The sequence below is a fragment of the Falco cherrug genome, chromosome 2 (genome assembly GCF_023634085.1).
Source record: "Falco cherrug isolate bFalChe1 chromosome 2, bFalChe1.pri, whole genome shotgun sequence".
Taxonomy (NCBI): Eukaryota; Metazoa; Chordata; class Aves; order Falconiformes; family Falconidae; genus Falco; species Falco cherrug.
Window position 1 is genome coordinate 107181153 of NC_073698.1, and position 21479 is coordinate 107202631.

General features: G+C 38.4%; 1 long non-coding RNA gene across 1 annotated transcript; it reads right to left on the bottom strand.

The window, feature by feature from the left end:
- Positions 1-6290: 6290 nt before the first annotated feature.
- On the bottom strand, positions 6291-19317 carry LOC129735392 (uncharacterized). The gene is made up of 3 exons (XR_008730971.1): positions 18922-19317; positions 17356-17526; positions 6291-7075 (listed from the first exon to the last, which is right to left on the bottom strand). It is a non-coding gene; the product is annotated as an uncharacterized LOC129735392 (long non-coding RNA).
- Between the last annotated feature and the right edge of the window lie 2162 nt (positions 19318-21479).

The following is a 21479-nucleotide window of genomic DNA, read 5'->3' on the forward strand; positions in this document are numbered from 1 at the left end:
CCAGTTCCCCATGCCCCCCCCCAGCCCTGTCTCTGGCAGGGCCTGAGAAACTGCGAAGTCCTTGACTCAGTATGAACATCACCCAGCACCAACCAACCCCATCCGTGTGCCATCAGCATTGCTCTCACACCACACCCAAAACACAGCCCTGCACCGGCTACTGAGAAGAAAATTAACTCTGTCCCAGTCAAAACCAGGATAACCCTCCTTTAAATCGTTGCCCTGAACACAGGCAAAGGTAAAGGTAGCTGAATGTGAGGAACAGCAAAGGGAAGATTCAGTAGGACTGAAACACAAACTAAGCCGCTGAAACCAGTGTCCCAAACTGCACGGGGAAGTGTGTGTTCCGCATACTATTAATCAAAGCCACCTGAAGCCGTCTTGGCTATGCAACAACACAAACCCTTGGTACAGCAAAGTGCATAGTCAGAAAAACTAGAATTTGGCCTGCTGCAGTGAAACTGAAGGCACCAAAGCTTCAGCCGAGATCAAGAACCTTTCTGCATAGGGGCATTTGGCAAGAATAGCATTCAAAACAGCGTTATTTTAAGAGAACAGAATGACTGGATGTAACCTAATATTTAAATGGCAGACATTTGGAGGAGCACATATCAGTGCATAACCAAACGCTGCATATTCTAAAGGCAAATCTAGCACTATGAAGGCTGAACTGGCAGTGGGGGAATATCGCTCCTGCCGTTACAAGTTACAGAGCATCTCATGTGCCCACTTCCTTCTTACATAACATAATGTGATAAATCTGCTTGACATAAATCAGTTGTGGAAAAACACAAGCTTACTAAATGCATTTTTAAACCAAGGGCAGGATTCTCCCTCAGTACTAGATCAAAAGCTCAAGTTATATTTAAGCTCTAATGAGAAGCAGCCTTATTTATTGGTGGTTGGGGCACAGGGCCAAGAAAGCTTCTGTGTTCCAACCCTGTAGCATGCCAAATACTTTACAGTTTTGGACAAGTCTGTGACTCCATTTCTCCATCACATAACCAGGGATTATAGTATTTGGTTACCTCATAATGGCCTTAGGAGAATATATACAGTCCTTCTGTGTTGTATTTAATAAACTCCTACCCTACAGGATCTGTAATCTAAATCTAAAAGTTTTCAGATCTAATTGAAAAGAAAGCACGGGAAAAGATGTGAAATAGGAAAAATAAAGTGATTATTACATTAGAATAATACAATTTCAGTTCTGATGGTTTACTATAAAAACATCAGTAAGGGAGGGTCAAAGAACCCCTTTTTTCTCTAATCAGCACATTGTTTAGCAATGGCGGGAAAACAAAGAACCCCCCAAATGATAGGCAACAAAAAAAGTGAGTTACCCTTGATTCTTTCTGTATCTGTAAGTTTCATCCACAACAGCTATTTCTTACAGCAAATTATACCTTCAGCAACCCACAATAAGGTTCAATGCCACTGACGATATGGCTTGGTCTGTATGCCCCTCCCCCTTGTGCTCCAGAGGGAGCGATTTTTGTAGGAACCCACTGGGAAACAACAACAAAGCCAAATATTTGCCTGGGAGAGAAGTAGCATAGACACTGTGGCTGCGGTTCTCTGTGGAGCCACTAGCCACTCCAGAGGGCACAATGAACAGGTATTACTGCCAAGAGGAGGAGAACATGTCCAGGAGCAGCTCTGTGTACTGCACCACAGGCTCGAGCGATGTGATGTGCAGCTCATACGCATCCACAGATCCACAGCCAGCATCCCTGCAGTGCACATGTACGCACACTGCCTCTGGCCCCAAAAGCAATAAAGCCTCCAGCCAAGAACACAAGCATGGGCTCAGTCTCGCTTTCTCTCAACCTGCTGCCGATCCAGGTGAGAAGAGAGGCTTTTCACCCGATGCTACATACAAGGTGACTTAAGAGCAAAGCGTGCCTTTTCCAAAGGACTTGCGTGGTGATGCGCTAAGGACACACCTGGCAGCTGGGCAGGCGGGAGATGTGGGAGGCGTGTACAGTGTGAGCCAACCACACAAGTTACGCTCAGGCACAAGATTTCTTATGGAGTATAAACAGGTGCTAAATCCATATGCTTTTAATAACAAACATGTTTATGATGGTGCTTTTCACACTTTATTAATTGAAGTCTATCCAAGCACCCCCATGACTGGCATTCCAGTATCCTTATAAAAAGAGGGACCACCTCTTATGGTGAAGTGTTCATGTGCCTTTTCAGGCTTTGAGAGTCAAAGAATCTCAAGAATCTACGACAGTTAAATTTTACAGCATGCAGCACAGTAAGAGAATAAGAAAGGAAAAAAAGTTTAACTTTCAAGTCCGAGTATTTGTAGTATTTACATTTTGGAAAATAAACCAACTTTTCCCACATTCTTCATAAATTTTTATACTCAATGCCACTTCACAGTCACTTTATCTGGAATCAAAAAAGAGGTAAGGCTCAGACTTTTCTAAAGAGACCTTTGAACTTGCTGCAGCATGTATGAACTCAGCTCTTCAGGTGTCATCTAGAAAGTAGATGTATTTTCACAAAACCTCAGTGATGTAAAATAGAAGTGACCTAGCAGAATAAGGGAAGACTTTGAGTTTCAACAGTTGTAAGATCTTTTGATCTAAATTCTGTTTAATTCTTCAGAGCAGGTGTAGAGAGAAAACATAGCTGCATATCTAGATTCAGAAGTCCTAGCATGAACTATAATATCTTATTTTATCAGAGTAAATAGGAAAAAAAAATGGAATAGAGAAGTTAAAGCAAGCACACCATCCACATTTTTAGTTTTGACTCTTTTTACCTCTTTATTATAACACAAGACATTTTAAGACATTTAACAAACCTTCAGAATCTTGAGTGCATCTTCTACTGTAAAAAATCCCAAACCATCACCAACAAACAACTATTTCTTGAACTGAAACAGTTACGCCAGTGCAGAACAGCAACAGGGTTTCCAAAGATGTAAATATTGAGTTTTCTTGCAAGTCATTGTTGCTTATAGGCAAAAGTTTTAAACTACGGACATTTGTGTTGTCTACCAACAAGAAGCTAAAATTAACTTGTAGTTTGAAAGGTGCTTGACCAACAGGGTCAGTCTTTATTTACTTTGGCCTACTGATATTTAAGATGAGAGAAAAACATGCAATGATGACAAAAACGTGTTATAGTTCAGAAAATGATTGTTTTTAGAACTATTCTAATCTTCCAAATTGCTTATCCCCAAAACTATTTTCAACTTTAACTTTATTCCATTTCTGAAAATTTACAAATGCAGTGGAAGTGTTTAATAAGTAGTAAGTGATAAGAAGGAAGAGAAGTGATGGGCAAGGGACACATTACTAGAAGAAGTTCAAAAAGTTTGGAGACTGTGTTTCATCAGTCTCTTTATAAATGTGATGAAACCAACTTGCTTGCACAAGGGTATTGTGAATAAAAGATTCTCACAGTCTGCAAGATAAAAATTCTACAGAAGCAAAGGTCATAATAGTGAACATACAAGGAAAAGAAAAGATTGTTAAGAGGTAATGCATCTCTTTGTCTATACAGAACATAAATAAAATTCCTGCCGCAAGTTACGATTTTGACATGAAAGTTCTTCCCACTATTGTGCCCAAATGCCTATTTAATGGCAAAGAGACTGACAAAGACTTTTGAGGTTGAACAAACATTTCATTCAAAGTCATGCTTTTTATTTCCAAGGATGAGGGTTTTTTGGTTCTAGGGTGGTTTTGTTTTGTTTTGTTTTTTTCTTTTGCAACAATAACATTTGAGAAAGATACAGATAAATATTCTAAACAGATCAGCTTAATGAAAGAGCAGTACTTATAATGAAAGAGCAGCACTTATACTTTGTATACAAGTGACAACCAACTTAGAAAAAAGAATAGCATATCGTATATATCTGTTGTGGTTTAACCCTGGCCATCAACCAAGCCTCATGCAGTCACTCACTCACTCCCCCCACAATGGGATGGAGGAGAGGAACAGAAGAATAAAAGTGAGAAAACTTGTGGGTTGAGATAAAGACAGATTAACAAGTAAAGCAGAAGTTGCACATGCAAGCAAAGCAAAACAAGGAATTAATTTACTACCTTCCATGGGCAGGCAGGTGTCCAACCACCCCCAAGAGAGCAGGGCTCCATCACGCATAATGGTTACTTGGGAAGACAAATGCTGCAATGCCAAATGCCTCCCCGCCCCCTTCCTTCTTCTTCCCCCAGGTTATATACTCAGCGTGACATCCCATGGTACGGAATATCCCCTTGGCCAGTTCAGGTCACCTGTCCTGGCTGTGTCCCCTCCCAATTCCCCGTGCCCCCCCAGCCCTCTCGCTGGCAGGGCCTGAGAAACTGAGAAGTCCTTGACTTGGTATAAACATGACTTAGCAACAACCAAACCCATCAGTGTGACATCAACATTGTTCTCCCAGCAAATCCAAAACACAGCCCTGCACCAGCTACTGAGAAGAAAATTAACTCCATCCCAGCTGAAACCAGGACAATGTCATACTTCAATAGGAAAATTTTCTTTCAGGTTAAAACAATGAGACCCAAAGCTAGAAGCCAAACCACAGTTCTTTACGTACCAGCTACTAAAATAAGATGATGGTTATGTCCTAGAGTGACCCTTTACTGGTAGGACTCCCAAGCCGAACAAAAATTTTCCAACAGTTCACTGATCATGCTATGGATTTAAACCACACATATAACCTGGTGAAAACAGAGAAGAGACCCCTTAAACTCTACACTGAAGGTCAATGAGATTCTTCCCACCCCTGCCAAAGATTTCTTATGTTATCTTTGTTTAATCAACCAGAAGCAGATTTCCCCATATCCAGAACTCAAAATCCTCAGCCTGTATCTTCCAAATCATTGAGTGTCCATTTGGTGAGTGAAAGACAGAAAGACGTCCACAGGCAGCCTACTGCCATGGGGACACTTAAAGTTTGATTGTTCAGTACCTGAAATTGTAAACTTTTAAATATCTAAAATCCTTGTGTTGCTGTCATGAAAATTTGATCCCTAATATATTTTTTGCACTTCTTTTATTGTCTCTGCAAAACCAACAATACTATTTTTTTCACCCCTCAAATAAAGTCTTGTGTAATTAGATTATAAGAGGCTTAAGTTTTGTCTTTTCACACATCTAGAAACTGAGACAACAGAACCATAATTCTGGCTGGAGCTTTTAAACACAACAATAAAAATAACCCTCCAGTCCTTTCTATATATTATTTTCTTCTTAACAGTCAGTTACTAGATACAAAGGGAATTATGTAAGGCATATAATAAACCAGAATGTTTTGACAGTGGAAACTGATAAATTGTTTCAGTCTCAGCACAAAAGATGAATAATTCCTAACTGGTTACAGAGTATATGCTATTGACAGAAATGTTCTCTATCAATTTAACTGCATTTTAGAGGACAACAAAAGGCTTTCTAAATACAGCTGTATGTTCTTTCAGAAAAAATGTGTGATAACGAAATGTTACAATATTTGCCAATTGTGACTTGGTGACAAAAAGCTACATGTCAATGACTATGTTGTTGAGACTGGAAAAAAATACAACCTCTGAGCTTGCACAGTGTTTCTTGGCCCAAGGATACACAGGAGCAAACAGACCTCCAGCCTAGTAACACATTTCGGGCAAACCTGAAATGCTGTGAGGTTTTCAAAGCCATTGACTTTGCAGGCTGGTTTAGACCACTTTCGTAGCTCCAGTTTAAACACTGAAGGTCAATAGGTCCAATCATGAAATAAATCAGTGTGAACTTCAGTACAGATGACTGGACAGAGCCTATAATTAGCTGTAAGGACATTCAGGGTAAGCATAAAACTGTCCTAAGAGCAAATCTGCAGGCAACTTAAAGCTGACAATGCTTACAGTTTCAAGTGCACAGACTTGCCTGTTATTTCTGTAGAATGCTATTACACAGGTACTAGCCCCTTTTCTGGATGTGTTCTATTTACAAATCTGCTATTCTATTTACAGCATCTGTCTCCTCCTCAGGAGGAGTCAGGACAGGGAGCTTCTAAAGAAATGCAGTTCTGATTGTAGAACTCAACTAAAGGATAACTACCCAAACTTTCTAAGCTTTCCATAAAAATAAAAAGCGGAAAATCATATGTCAGAATCATAGTGATACCTTACCCCAAGTTTTGCAACTATGTGGAAAAAAAAAAAATAAATAACAGCAGGTGCATCATCACCAGGCTGTTCATTTTTTTCTTAAAGCTGTATCTCCTTCTCACAACTTCCCACATAAATCCCATAAAAGCAACAGATTCGTTTTTGCTTCATCGTTATCACTCTTCCTTTTGCTCTCCTACAACAGCTTTACTCAAGGAAATATCAGTCAAGATACTACCTTTCAAAACATATTTCCATGTCTGAATTTGAATACTCAGAAGTAGAGGTCTGCCAAAAATGAATCCTTAATACATACACATAATTCTGAGCAGTGAAACTACCAAACCTGAAATTAAAGGCAAGCTCTGGAAGAAAACAGGTCTTTTTGAACACTCAGATGCATCAATTTGCAGACCATTCTGATCATCTTCTAGAGGTTGAGCACACTTTCACTCATAAGTGTTATGAAGTGGGACCTTAAAGCATTTTCAATGGGGTTGAAAGTATATGGGAAGCAAACAGATCGGAGAGCATTGTACAGAGAATGTTAAGAGGGTAAGTTGCATTCTTGTCACAAAGCATTTTCACTTTTATCAAGGAATCTAAGCTGTAGGCTTTTTGCTGTCACTAAAATATAGAATTTTTCCTGAACTTCAAATTTGAAGAACATGATGTTAAAAAAGCACATTAAAACCAGCATCAGCAGCCACTACAATTTGGGTTTTTTCGAATCTGAGGGAAGGGGGTAAGAGCATCTATTACAGATCACATAAACCATATGAAAAAAACCACCATATCACCAGATAGGGACTTTATTCAATAAAATTCACATCTACATGCTGAGATAAGTCTTATTTAAATTGTGTGGAGCCACAGAAGCAAAGCTCGATTTGATAAATTAAAGTTGGATCTTACCGCTGTGCAGCTTGTGCTAGTCCTTCCTTTCCCACTTGCCCCTTTGGTCCCTGGAGAACAGAATGAACTCATTTTATTTACAGTATAAATTGTCCTCCTACTGAGAAGGACAACATTGAACCTCTCAGCAGAGCAAGTTCATTACATTATTTATAGTCCAATTTTAATAATTTAATTTTTCATAACCCACTGAGAAAAAAATTAACTAAAAAGACAAGCAGCTTAATTGTCCCAATTTTTCCTTCTGCGCATTCTGGAGGGAAATCCCCTGGAGTTTACCATCTCAGGAAGGAAAAGCTAATGCTCCCCCCAAAGAGAAGTACATGTGTGGAGGCTATCTTAAGAGTATGATGTTATACCCCTACAATACTCAGACTGCTTTCAATGCTTTCTGAATTGCTAAGGAAAAAATAAAACTCACTTCATCCAGGTAGGTCTAAAATACATGCACATACTTTTTTAGACAGCGGATAATTTGTTGTTACAGGGGCAGAGTTATGAAATCAAGTCTCTTGTGAAGAGCCACCTTTTACGTAACTAAATCAAATCCTCAGTTGATCATCCAAAAAAAGGAACGAAGATCCCTATTCAATCTTTAGGGCAGCCTTTTCATTTTCTTCTTCTTTTGTTTTTATAATAAGCCACAGTGTCTTTTCCTGCAGAAGAGGGTAGTAATACCAACCCTATTTTACACATAATGCAAAAGCTCCAAAACACATCTATTGAAGCTTGCACAGAAATGCTTGTCTCAATCATTGTGTAATAATAATTTAAACTGATAAAAATGAAAAACTGCTGAGCAACCCTTTACAGAGCAAGGAAATGCCAGAGAAGCTTCCAGTAAATGATGCAAGAAACAAACAGTTAACCAGTTTGTCTACATTTAAACAAGAATAGCCTTCCCTTTCTTATGTCTCTGCCTCAGTTATAAACCTAGTTTTAAACCCAAATGGAGTATTTTAGACTAAACTAGAACACACCTGATTTATGAAACACAGTTTAAGCTACATCATCTTGAACAGGCCAGCATTAAAAGATCTAATGGTGACTGGTTCATGTCATTTACATTTTCCCCTCTGAGGGGAATAAAGATTTACAGGGCTTCATTTGAGTGCTGACTTTGAATACAGAAACAATTGAAACCCTTTCAACACGACAATGCTGGTCGCAACGGCTTGCAGTATATACAACATTTACAATTACTAATGACTGATTATCTACTGATTAAATATAAGTGGTATTGCACCCTAACCAATGGCTTTATTGGGATACAACATTTCTTTATTCTAAATGGTAATTACTGCAAAGCATAACTTAAGGCTAGATCTACAAACAATACGTGAAATTCATCTGTTTGTGTGGGGAGAAAGCTTTCTCACCGGAGTTACACACTTCAGTATATGATTCAAGACAATCACCTTACTGAGAAGGCGAAGGCTGAATATCAGCATGTAACTATTTAGAGCTAGGTAAAAGGAGATGTTGAAGAAAAAGCCCAGCTCTCTAATCTTGTGTCTCACTTGGATATTAGAAATTCTAATCAGAATTTCAAGAAAGTGCCTTTGCACACTGGGGAGCCAAAGCTGAAGAAAACACAATGAAACATTATGTCTACACTTCTTCCTGTCTGAGTCTCTTCTTGTGGCTTAAGACTTTCTGGCTAATTGGTCCTTAAAGACAGCTAGTCCCTTATCACATGCTTTTTTCCTTCTAATGAGTTTGTAAATTTTCATAAAGTTTTCACTAACAAGTAACACCAGAGAGGGGGCTGTGTTTCATAGTAAAGAGAAGAGTGGTTTCAAAAATGCAAGGAAAATTGTCAGAAGCTTTGGCACAGGTTTACTGTGAATTTTGACATAACTCTCAAAATATTTTGTCTTATTACTTATCAGTCATAAATTCAGTTCTTCATAGGAACTTAATATTTCTCTATCCTAATAAAGCACACTGAAGGCAGACATTAGGAAAAGGGCTCAGGCACCTCTGCAGCCTTCCTTCCTTCCTACATCATAACACACACAGGAATGCTAAGATTGCAGAGGGATGGGACGGGAGGAGACACTGTCCAACCAGGAAAAGCCTGGGCACAGGAGCCAAAAAGAAACAAGGATGAATGGCAAATAAGTTTGTTGAATCTTGTGTAAAAATTGGAGCATTTGATTAAAGAATGCCAAATGAAATAATTCTTCTAACCGTTGTTTTCCAGAGTGGTTCATATTGTACTGAACAAAAACCCCAAAAGTATATCTGCTTTCAAATAAAACATTTTTATTCTTCCCAAAGTCTTAGCTGGAGCTATTCAGCTTTCTGAACAATTCCCTGATGTAATCTTCCTCACACCAATTGCGAAAAGATCTCTCGCCCATATTAACAACTTCATACTTCGATGGAGTTTTGAAGCAATTCCTTATTTCTTCTACATAAGGACAAATAACTAAAAATAAGCGTTCCTTGGCCAAAATTACATTAAAGCACAATGTACTCAAATGTTTCTCACTTAAGAGATAGAAAAATTTACAAGAAAAGGCAGGAGAGATTGAGAGAAAGAAAAATGAGATTTTAAAAAAGTGTGAAGAACAGCTTAAAGAAGGGAAAGCTATAGTTTCCTAAGGAAACAAGAAAACTAAGTGTGTGTGTGTAAATAGCAGAAACCTATATAGGGAAAAGGAAATGCAAGAGAAAGAAAGGAGTAGGTTTGTTTTGCTTTTTAAATACACATTGATCCCCCCCCCCCCCGAATGATACTCTAGGTTCACCAGTAATAAACCTATCTTTCTGATAGGTTTACATGCTGGTTTTCTTTTTTTTATTTCAGAACACAAACCCATTAAGATGCCAAAGTAGTCCCAATTCAGTCTGATATGCCAAGACCTTGTCAGTAGTCAGTACAGAGAATTTCTCTGTAGCATATAAAAATAAATATTTATGTCTCTTTGTACCAAATCTGGTTTATGTCATGCTTATAGTTTAACTATTAACATGAGTCTGAAGGATTAATGCAACAGCAAGTTTCCTAACTTACAAAATATCCTATATTTTACACCAGGGTTATACAAAACCCCTCTTCTAAAACAGATACTGACAGAGACTAATAGTAGATGATGTAACTTAATCTCAGAACCTCGGTGATGTCAAACCTCTTGAGCATCATATACAGTTTATGGTACAGTATTACCACAATCCTTCAATGGAATTACAGTTTTGTAACTAATCTCTTCCTATCAGTTACACTACACAGACTGCAAAGTCCTAATACAAAGAGACCATAGGTGTGAATGATTGCACTTGAGTCTTTTCTCCCAACCGTATTTCCAAGCCTGAGATTGATAAATGGCACACCAGTTATAAATGGGCAATAGGGTCAGTGGAACTAAAAGCTGAGAGTTCACAGAAGAGTCACAATTCTTAGGAGTTCGGGAAGAGGCCAGAGACTGACGTTGCAATGCTTAATGATAAATTGCCAGGGTTGTTACACTCCAGTTAGAGAAGATCGGTGATGGGCAAATAACCGTGGCAATGTGAATGCTACAGCCTCAGACCATCCAAATAACCTTATTAGTCTGTAAGCTTTATAGTTTTCCTGTACTGGTCTAAACTTTTTCCATGACAGAAACTGAATAGCCACAAATATAATAGCCACAAGAGGCTCTGGCAATAAAGAAATTAATCACATGAATTAAAAATAAATCGGTCACATCTACACTAGTCCACATGATGACACCAAAATCTGAGAGGAGAGGGACTTTGTCATTGTGTCTACATACAAGTCATAGCAGACTGAAGGCCAAATCTACTGACAATTTAGGTACCTGAAGTAGGAAAAATTCAGGAACTAGCATTTAGGAACAGAAGTTCAAAAAGCTGACTCAGAAACAAATCTGCACAGACACCTGAAACTGCCTGTGCAACTCAGAAGTGGAAGCTGACAGCATCTTTATATTGTGGAAAGGGTACAATTCTTAGACCATTTTCTCAGGCATTGAAAAAAATGGGTTCTAGACCTCTCTGCTACTCACAGTCCTGGTGAGCACCCTGCACACCAGCAGCACTTTCCATCCTGCACTAGTGTACACTCAGGAGATGAGAACTGATGATGGATCTGGAAGGAGTGCCATTCCCACGCAAGAAGGAAAGGTGGTTCCCCGGTACAACTCCAATATTACTTCTATTTTTTGAACAGACATGTAAAAATAGTCACTATAGTAAGGCCTGGAACAAATCTCCTTCCTACTACATAAGATACAGATTCTAGATAAACTAAGTTGGAGAGATTTCCAGACATCTCTAGAAAACATTTCCTGAACAGACTTTCCAAGGCCACATTTCCAGGGTTTGTTCAGAGCTGGAGGCACCAGATTCTCAGAATCTTCTTATGTCATGATCTTATATGGCTGAATTTGCAGGACCAGGGTCTAAAATTGGATCTTAGAAGTGCTCGTGTACTGTAATATACAGAAAGATTTGCATTAGGAATTAAATTACACATATTTTCTAAAACCTTCTCTCCAAAATCAACAAACTTAATCTTTGCTTATTGCTTTTTACTGTGTCTCTGCAATAACAACATCAACAAAATAGTTCTATGTAAAATATTTTTACATAGAAGTTTGAACAGTAAAATTAGAAATATATTTGCCAGAAGACTGAGGCAGAACATGAGGAAATTTTACACGGAATAGCTATTCACACTACCTGAAAATATTCTCCAAAGATGTATATCAGTGCCTACAATGAAATTATATAAAAGAGAAATAATTGGCCATCCTCACTTTCATATTATAGACATACATGATGGATTAAATGTGCTAGTAATGCTAAAATAATTTACCTATAAAACGAATAATGAGGCCACAACATTTAAAAGAACTTGCTTACTTTTAAAGACTAGAGTTGCAATGGGAATAAGAAACACTCTTCACAACATCCACAACATTGCTTAATGTTATTTTAAATACCATTATTTGATTTTCCCTATCAAATCACTCCTTACCATGGGACTCACTCCTTATTTTTAGATCTTAACTTAAAAATAATATAAATGTTCTTGAGTAAAACATCCATAAGGCAGGAAATGGGGAAATTAATTCCCCATCTCACTTACATACACAGACTGAACACAGAGCCTTTATGTGCTCATACAACATTTGCTAAATGAGCGTTCACTCCGTCATTAGAAATACCAAATGGCTAGCTGTTCGGTTTTTCACTACAAAGTCATTACCCTTGGTTCATAAAGTTCCTGGACTACAAATTGCTGGAGGTTAGGAAAATATTCTTCAGAAATATCCCTGTATGCTGATACATTACACATTCTTCCTTAAGGATCTTCTACTGGCAACTGTCAGAGATGTAGCCCTAGGCTATGTGGAGTTGTGTTACAGCCCCACAGGGCTATGCCAATAATACCAGAACTGTAACTAGTCCCAGCATCACAAACACTATACATGCAGTTAACACTGCTTCCTTTGTTCTCATATGTCAGAGAATTGTATTTACTGTACCATTTTTTTCCCCAATATGCTTTGGAAGACATGCTCATCTGGATGTAAGGAACATGCTTTCATCTAGTTGTATATTTTGGCATCTAACAGTATTTAGACGTAACTTTTCCAAATGAGCCTACTTTAGAAAGCAAGCAAGCCTGATTGCTCTACAAATTTCCTGTGTCTTAAAATGTAATTATTTCATTTAATTTTGTTCCAATCACTGGCTCCCCTTCTGAAGCATGCCTGAATACTCACCTGGGCACAGCATGGGCAAATGTTATTTAATCTGATTCCCCCACTGTTTCAAAGCCAGCAGCATGGGCATGACAAACAAGGAGGCAAGGAGCAGGTGGCAGCAGTTTGATGAGAGGCCTGGAGCGGACAGTGAGGGAATAAAGCAAGAGGAGGCAATAATGAAAGACAAAGAGAACAAGGCTGAACTTACGTGGATGTCTCCAGACAGATTGATCTAGAATAAGATAGTGGTTCCCATTCACGAAGAGAATGAAAACCACGGAAATAAGAATCCATTGACAGAAATCTACTGTTGGGCAGTCATCCTTTCCTCAGCTGACCATTCTGTAGCTCATTTAGTGGGGACTGCATTCATTTTGTAGAACAGTGTATTTTCAATACACTGTACATGGGGTATCATTTACCTTGTCTATAACTCATTGCTGCCTTTTGCACTTCCCTCCTTTTCCAGTTCCTTCATTATCTACATACCTTCCACAGCAAAGCTGGGATCTCACAGACAGCCTAACTTGCTACACAGCCCTAATTCACTCCTTGCAGGTGATCTGAGCAATGCAACACATGACATTTAGCAAGTATTCCGCAAGTGGCAGAAGGTAAGAGAGAGGCATATGGTCATATGTCTGTTTGACCCCATCGATACTCCAATGGTATTATTGCAGACTGCCCTACAAAGAGAAAACCTGTGGAAGATCAAGATTTAAACAACAAAAGTCACATCAAGACAGAAACCAAGGGCTTTCAAAGTTTGCCATTTATTCACAATTACGGACCCAGACAGATTCACTTCAGAATACTGCAGCTCTCAGAGCACATCTCCTAGCCATCCATGATACAGACCCACAGGCCTGATTTGCTTGAAGTGGGTTTTACATGGAAGGGAAATCTTTGCGTTCAAGTTTTTCCAAAAGTGAATTCTTCTCAGTGATTCAGAAAGGGTGTTTGAACCTTCGTCTCCAATACCTCAAAGCTGTAACTTGATCACCAGCTATTTTGGAGAACAGCACCTCCAGCTCTGCTGGAGCTATTCCCCTTTGTATAAACAGCGTGAGGAGATCCTGCCTGGACAGCTGGCGTCAAGCAGGAGAGACAGCAGTCTCATTCTGAACGGCAGCTTCCCGACAGGAGTTTTCATAACAGTGTTACTTGCTAGTAGTTAGTCAACAGTGAGAATCTTTTTCTCTTCTCTTCCACCTACACAATGGGTGGCCAGGAAGATTTCTTATGAATCAGAATCAGATCAGATATCTTTAACTAGAAAATTCCCAGTCAGTTCCGTTTCATACAAGGCAGACAGGGGGCAAATGAAGAACTGTGCAGGCATCCTGACAATTCCTCCCTAGAAGCAGTCTGTTCAAATGAAAACGAGAATTCAGCTTTAGGGAGGTCTGGTTTCTCCTCGACAATTTCAACCTCTGAGACAAAATTAGCAATTTTGAGAGCAAAGATCAACTTTGCTTCAGAGTCTAGACATCAGAAGCTGGCAATTGTTGCAAGGCAAACACCGAACTTTGAAGTCCTGCACTTTGATTTAGTAACGCAAAAGCCCTTATCACTCACACTTCAACCACAGTGACTTTCCTCCCAAGTGCGGATTGCACTGAAGCTCTCTTGCAAAAGACTCTGAACTTTATCTTCCATTTTGAGAATACTGCTCAAAAAAAATACAATTTGGCACTTCAAAAGACACATTTGATTTGTCCTGGTCTCAAATGATTGCCCCTTGTAGCCCTTGAGCAACTGCAGCTTTGGGAACATTTAAGAGAAATGCTCGAGCACTGTGTTCATCTGGTATCAGAGAAAGTAGTTAGTCTGAGATGCTGTAATTCCCATTATCATCTTCTTTGCAAATGTGCTACTGCTTAGCAAGACACACAGCTTAATTCTCCCAGTCTTGTTTTTAAACTGTGGTACCCAATGTAGTTGATACCGAAGATGCAGAAAAGGTGTTTCCATATATTTCTTTTCATTAAATCTGAAGAAAGTAATAGCTGCAGCTATTTTGGGTAGTAATAGCTGAAAAACATAATTAAGCTCTTAAAGCTTGTGTTAAAATGTAATTTGTTATTCTTAAGAAAACACTAATTATCTTTCATCTCAAGGAAATGTAACGTGTGTGTATACACACATACATATGTATGCGAATCTACAGATGCTGGTTTTCCTTTTTTAAATTTAAGTGGCAGCATGTGAAAACAAACACACTTTGGTGTATATATACTTATGCTCTAAAATCATTTGCCATCTTTGAAAGAAAAAAGCCAAACAACAACAGAACAACCACCTTAGACTCAGAATTTCTAATATTTTCCTGCTTTTCATTTAAAACACTTCATTATCTACATGGCTTTCTATTAGGTTCTCAAATATGCTCCATCTGATTTAAAACCTTATAGCAAGGTTACCAAGAACAGAATCAGGTCAGCACACTAAACTAGATTTTTATTTTACATCGGCTCCCAGGCAAATCTTCAGATTTTCCATGTTATTTACAAGGACATTAAGAAGGTCTTGTTCTTTCTGCCTCAGTGATTTATTCTTCCCATATGTAGATGTAGTAATTCTTTAGAAGCTGGTCAATTATATGTTCTAACAACAACAATAGGATCTTAACAGAATAATTTTGATTTACCAACCTTATAAAAAGTCTGTCTTTACCTTTCAGAATCTGATTTTACTATGGGATGTGGTAAGTTAGAATAATAAGTCATAAAATACATTAGCTAAAAATGTCAATGTCTGACACTCCAAGATACAGCTGCAAATATAGTCAATGCTTTTACATGAGTATTTGACAATTTCTTAAAAAATATTTACAAAAATAATTTGCAATACCAGAAGTATCAAAACTTAAGCTATTATTAGAAATTACTTGGTGAGAAGAGATACTCTTAAAAAAACACCTGGTTTTGTCAAATACAATTTGCATAGCTGCAGTGCGCTCCCATACAAAGTTTTGTTAAAAGATGAGGGAAAACAAGATCTTCATTGAGCTAGGTTTATTCTTTTTTCACTAGTATGTGTTTTGCATTCAAAATAGGATGAGGTTTTCTTCTAAATGCTGCTAAACTTAACCTCAACTATGAGATGAAGTATTAGGGTGCAGGTGTCAAATTTTGGAGGTGCTTCTATTCAGATATTTTACACTTGGACTATGTAGACTCTTCATAATCTTGACTTGACACAAACCACAGAACATCTGGAACCACATGTGTTTTGCTGACTTGCTTCATGCTGTATTTAAATATTTTAGGGGTCACTGGTCACCTCAGCTGTTCACTGTCAGAGTTGCAGCCTGGTGGCCAGAGCTCTGTCAAGTTGTTTCCCCTGATCAGGAAACAGCTGAACAGCTTCTGCCTTATCTTTCTGTTTGCAGAAGCTTGCACCAAGGTACCCGCTCATTCTTTCTTAGAGGACTATGTATAGATCACACAGCTGGTACAGACTGAGGCACTGAGCCTGCAAACACACTGGTGCTTAAAATTGCACATGCGAGTAGCCTCAAAGAATTCAGTCACGTCATAAAGATAAATAATCGGACCAGTACACAGGACGTGATATAGCACATTATTACCACTCGAAAAACTGTCAGAAAGCATCTCCTGCACTCTGCCTGCCCTTTCCAGTATTCTTCCCCATATCCTCTCTGCTGCAGAAGACTTTGGTTCGCTGGGACTATTAAATATGACATGTAGTGCTATTCAGTGTGAACCTGATGATTCCCCTCTTGCAGAAAGTTGTAGGTTGTTTGTAAAAAAAAAAAAAAAAAATTCAATACTTTTTTTTTTTTCCATTGAAAATATCTGATAGATCTGGAGCAGTTACCCTGACTTACTGAGTTTATTGTTAGAGGCAACAGTGTTACAGCTTTAGGCAGTGAATTCAACAGGAGAATTAATTGTTTACAAAAGCTTTTAGAAGAGAAGAATCCCTACAGAAAGGGGTAATATGAGATTTGCATGAGATGAAGAGCAAATGGCAAATACACCAATGTGTTCTGAAAAATATTTAGGTTAAAACCAGAGGCATCTTCTTCACAAGGCTATTTCCTAGGAGGGTGCTGTTTCTGTGTGTACATATTCCATTAGGTACATTGAAAAATTCAAAATCTTATCTAAACTGTAACAGTGTATGCAGTTAAGGAATATGTTCTATAGCAAAGATGCTACTATTTGTTAACTTAAATGTTAATCATAAAGTTATAACTTTTCACACTAGAAAATGTCACACCAGTAGGCGGTCATATATATAGTCCATTTTTGTATGTCATCTTTATCATCAGACTGGTAGTAACCAGAATGCCAGTACTAAGGTCCTGTAAAATAACGATGACAAATAAATCCTGCCACTCTTGCTGCTACCGAAACAGGTTCAGCAGCATGCACAACTGGACACTAACCATAAAACCAAACTGGAACAGATTTTTTCCTAAGCTGATTTTGTTTACATTTAGGAAAAAAAAACCCTGGTTTTTTAGTTATTTGAAGCTCAACAAAAAGTATTTAATATTCTCCCTATAGTACCTGATAGAACATTTATATCAAAGATACCATTGTCTTGGCTGAAAAATCCCTGAGGAAAAGTCTTACCTTACATGGAGAAGATAAATTAAACCCAAGTTTGCAGCTTGAGACTTTTTTGTTTTGTTTTGTTCTTCTAAGGATGAATTTATCTCTTTTCAGTTCAGTACCTCTGTGCTCTCTTCTGACCTAATTTTGTCTGTGATAAATGCCAGAGTTTCAGTGGAGTCATTTGAGCTCCTGTAAGAAAAGAACTGAAGTAAAAAATAAATGCACTCAACATTCCTGCTCTGACAGATTGCTTGTCAGGACACTAAAAGCCTTGAAAGGCTATAGGTGAGGTAAAGCCCCAGAACTGCCATTCTTTAGACAAAATTGCATTTTGGTTTTCTACTAATTATTTTGTATTAACATAATGAAGTTAAAGCTCATTCAGACTAAGCAGGTCTACAATTTGTACAGGCCTGATGCAGGCTGTTTTATAGGATTCATTCCCAGGGGTATTGCATGGCTAGAGGACAATCAAATTAAATTTCTGTCTTAGTTTAGACAGGAGAAAGACGACAAATGCCTTGTACTGAGAGGCACTGCAAAGCACAGCTGGCCAAAGAAGTTCCTTAATATAGCTACTTTCTATTCCCTCCCTACCCAAGCACCTTACAGGGAATGTTTTTCTGTTTTTCACTTGCCGATAGAAGGTCAGCAAATAGCATGAGAGACTGAACACAGCTGCATCTACTCTTACAGAAACGGGCAGAAAACAACCACAGAAGGTGCAGGGCGGCTTTACCTCCCAACCCTTCCAGGTGGATCCCAAGGTGCAGTGGAGGACCCTCCGTCAAAGCCCATGTTGCAGGATAAGGCAGGCAGGAAAACTCAGACACATCAAGTACCAAAAACATAAAAAGGGCTGCACTGGCCAGGGCCAAAAGCTCTTCCAGCCCCACACCCAGCCCCTGAAGCTATCCAGCAATGAATCCTAAGGGAAACACAGAGGTAACCATATTGTAATTTTGCCTCTGCTATATGGTCCCAGATTCTGACACCCTGTAAGCCCCAGCCTTGGGGCTTACAGAACCAGCAGGTGTTTGTTTCCAAGGCTACCAGCAACATAAAGGCTCACTGGTCACCCACGCTAAAGCCCTCCCAGATTTATAGGACTTATTTAGCTCTATCTCAACAAGAGAAAAGTCCCTCACAGAGAAAAGATTTGAAGCAAGTAAATGAGTTAATCTCATCACCACACAATACACTTAGGGAAGAAGAGTCTTTCTCCAGAAACTGTCCCCAGGTATGTGACACCTTATGAAACTGTGGGGGGCCAACAGTTAAACAGTATGTGGCTACACAACATAAATTATCTTAAGACTTAATATTATAACATAACCTTTGTTAAAGAGTTGTTTACAGTAGAAACTGCACATAACTGAGCTATTTTAATACGATGATCGGGTTCACTGATCCACTGCAAACACTTCAAAGTAGTTTTAACTTACCAGAAAACATGCAAGTATATGAGTATTCTTCTGAGGTCTCAGTTTGCCAAACAGGCAAATGTTTTGTTATTCAGGGCAAGAATACATAGTTCCATCTCCTATTAGCAAAAACCCCCCAAACCCCCACAAGATATCTTACCTGAAGCACATGAGAACAAAAGTTGGCAGCGTGTGCTGTTAACAAACACTCATTTCAGATGAGCAATACAATACTTTTCCTCCATTAGAAAAGCTCCATTATTCCTAGAGTGTCCCTTCAATCCTCTGAAAATACAAAAATAAATGAAAAGATAACCATTTTAAGGAAAAGGATTATCAGATTTTTGAGGTAATAGTAAACCACAGTATTGTAGACATATTAAGGGTACAGTGTTTCCCAAGCCTGTATGATAAAATTCCTCAATGTCTTCAAAGATTGACTGAAGCTGTCAAAAGTCAATATTTAATAATACATTTCGAGGCTGACTTTCAGATGCCCAAGTGAACAGTTAAAAAAAATAAATCCTTTTCACTTTGTTATTGCTAGAAAGATGGGTAAATTCACATGACTACCACACAACAGCACATACACATTGCTTAGATATTATCAAACCTTGCAGACCTACATAAGAGGAACTCATTTGTGAGAATTTTCAGTTAACATTCTTGTTTTTGAAGGAAGAGCACACAGCTTTCACATATCCTAGTGCCTAAACCCTTCCTCATCTTCTAGAGAGCATTCGGATTTTCAAAGAAGATTTAAGGAAGTTAAGCCTTGTCCCTCAATGTCAGTGATACTAACGTGTTTACGGTAGTAGCGTCTCTTTTGAAAGCTCACCCTAAATTGAACAGAAAATGTAAAAGGCATAGACATAGATGTAATTAATCATTAGTATTCTCTCTTGCACTGTTCTTGTCCATTTTTTTTCCACAGAACTTAAACACCTAAGCCAAACAAAAGCACCCTGATCATGTAGAACTTCACAGGAGAAAATCAGCTTTGGAAAAAAAAAAAAAAAAAAAGAAAAGAAAGAAAAAAGGAAAAAAAAGAGAGGATGAAAAAGGCATGACTTGGGCACCCTAGATTCTTCTGCAGCAATAAGATTTAAAGACCTCAGTGCATCATTCACTTCTGATATCAGAATAATAGTATTTCTCTTCTAATGCTACTTTCTAAAAATAAATTATACTATTACTTACACAGCATGCAACCAGTATCAGAATACAAGTTATGGAAAACATGGCAGTAATACATTCAGAGCTTCATATTGCTACAGTTACATGTCTTCCTAGTTTTGACACTCCTTTTATAAACACTTTTTAATTTGTACTTGCGTTGTTCTGACCCTTAAAACTTTTCCTCAAATTGCTGAAGAGGATTTTAGAAAAAGCAGTCGGGACTGCAGTAGAGAAAGGAAAATAATGTTTTACATATATGTCTAATGTTGCTCTCTGCCTTCCATGACTACAGAGACAACAGGATTTCCAAAACTGGGATTCGCAACTGCACATTCCCTCTACTTCAAAACCAAGAAGGGCATTTACCTCTGAGAATCGGAGGAGGAAATTAAAGGGGTACTGTCAGCACTGGTTTGTAAAGCAAAATAACAACCACCACCTTTCTGTCAATATTATCCCTATTATTTTTAAAAGGGCATTAAAAGCACTTAACACCAGAAACTTACAGGGTTGAAGACAGCTAAGCCTCATCTTCCTTACATGTGAGTACCACAACAGGACTCCCGGTAAGGCAACAGGCTTAGGGTGCTACCCAGCAATTTCGCAGCCCAGTGTTGAAGATTTTTGCAAGGAAGCATCAACTGTGTGAAAACAACTCCTGTGAACGTGTCTGGTTTCTGCGGCATCATCACTACAGTAACAGTGACTCTAGATTCAGTTCTCTTTCTTCTAAACTTTTCTGGGATCACAGAGAAGGGGTTGTCTCAGTGCATTTATTCCACCTACTCCCAAGAGGTGTTTGCAGAGCAGTTTGACCTACTATGACAGAGAGGACTGGAAAGCAGCTAATTTTGACACGAATGATGAACCTTTCCCCCCACCCCACTGCCCTCCTTCAGGAAGGGAGAATTACAACTAAATAAGGACTAAAAGCTGGATCCTAAGACCAACTGCCACTAAATGGTCATTTCAGCAAGGCTGTTTTGCATCGGTATCTAAGCTGCTGCTGCTGTTTATGCAAACAGTGATCCATAGTAGCCACGCAAAAAGCCACACACAAAACACTTCAGACCTCTGGAATCTTACAGTTCACTCAGGACACAAAGGCTTTAACAGAGGAAAAAGTATAAACTAGAAGCCAAAAATGACAGTTTAAGTCCACTTTTATCCTTAGTATTTACCCTGCAAAAAACAGCTTAGTTGAAATTCTATTTAGCATAGAAATATCTAATAGCTAAATAATTCTCTATGGTGCACCCACTCCGATAGTTTTAATATCGGCATAATAAAACTGATTTTTAATTGACTTTGATGTTACAGTTATTCTAAAATGAGTGTTATTCTGCTGTCAGCTATCTTGTAAATAACATTTTCTTTCATATTACCTATGAAGTGACAATGTTATTCAAGAGAATAAACACAGATTAGATTTAGAGTGTGAATACATCAGGCACTGAGGGCTAATATTCTGAAAAGTGTGTTTGTTCCACATAGCACTCTAAAACCTGTTTACTTGTATTTGACCTATTATACCTATAG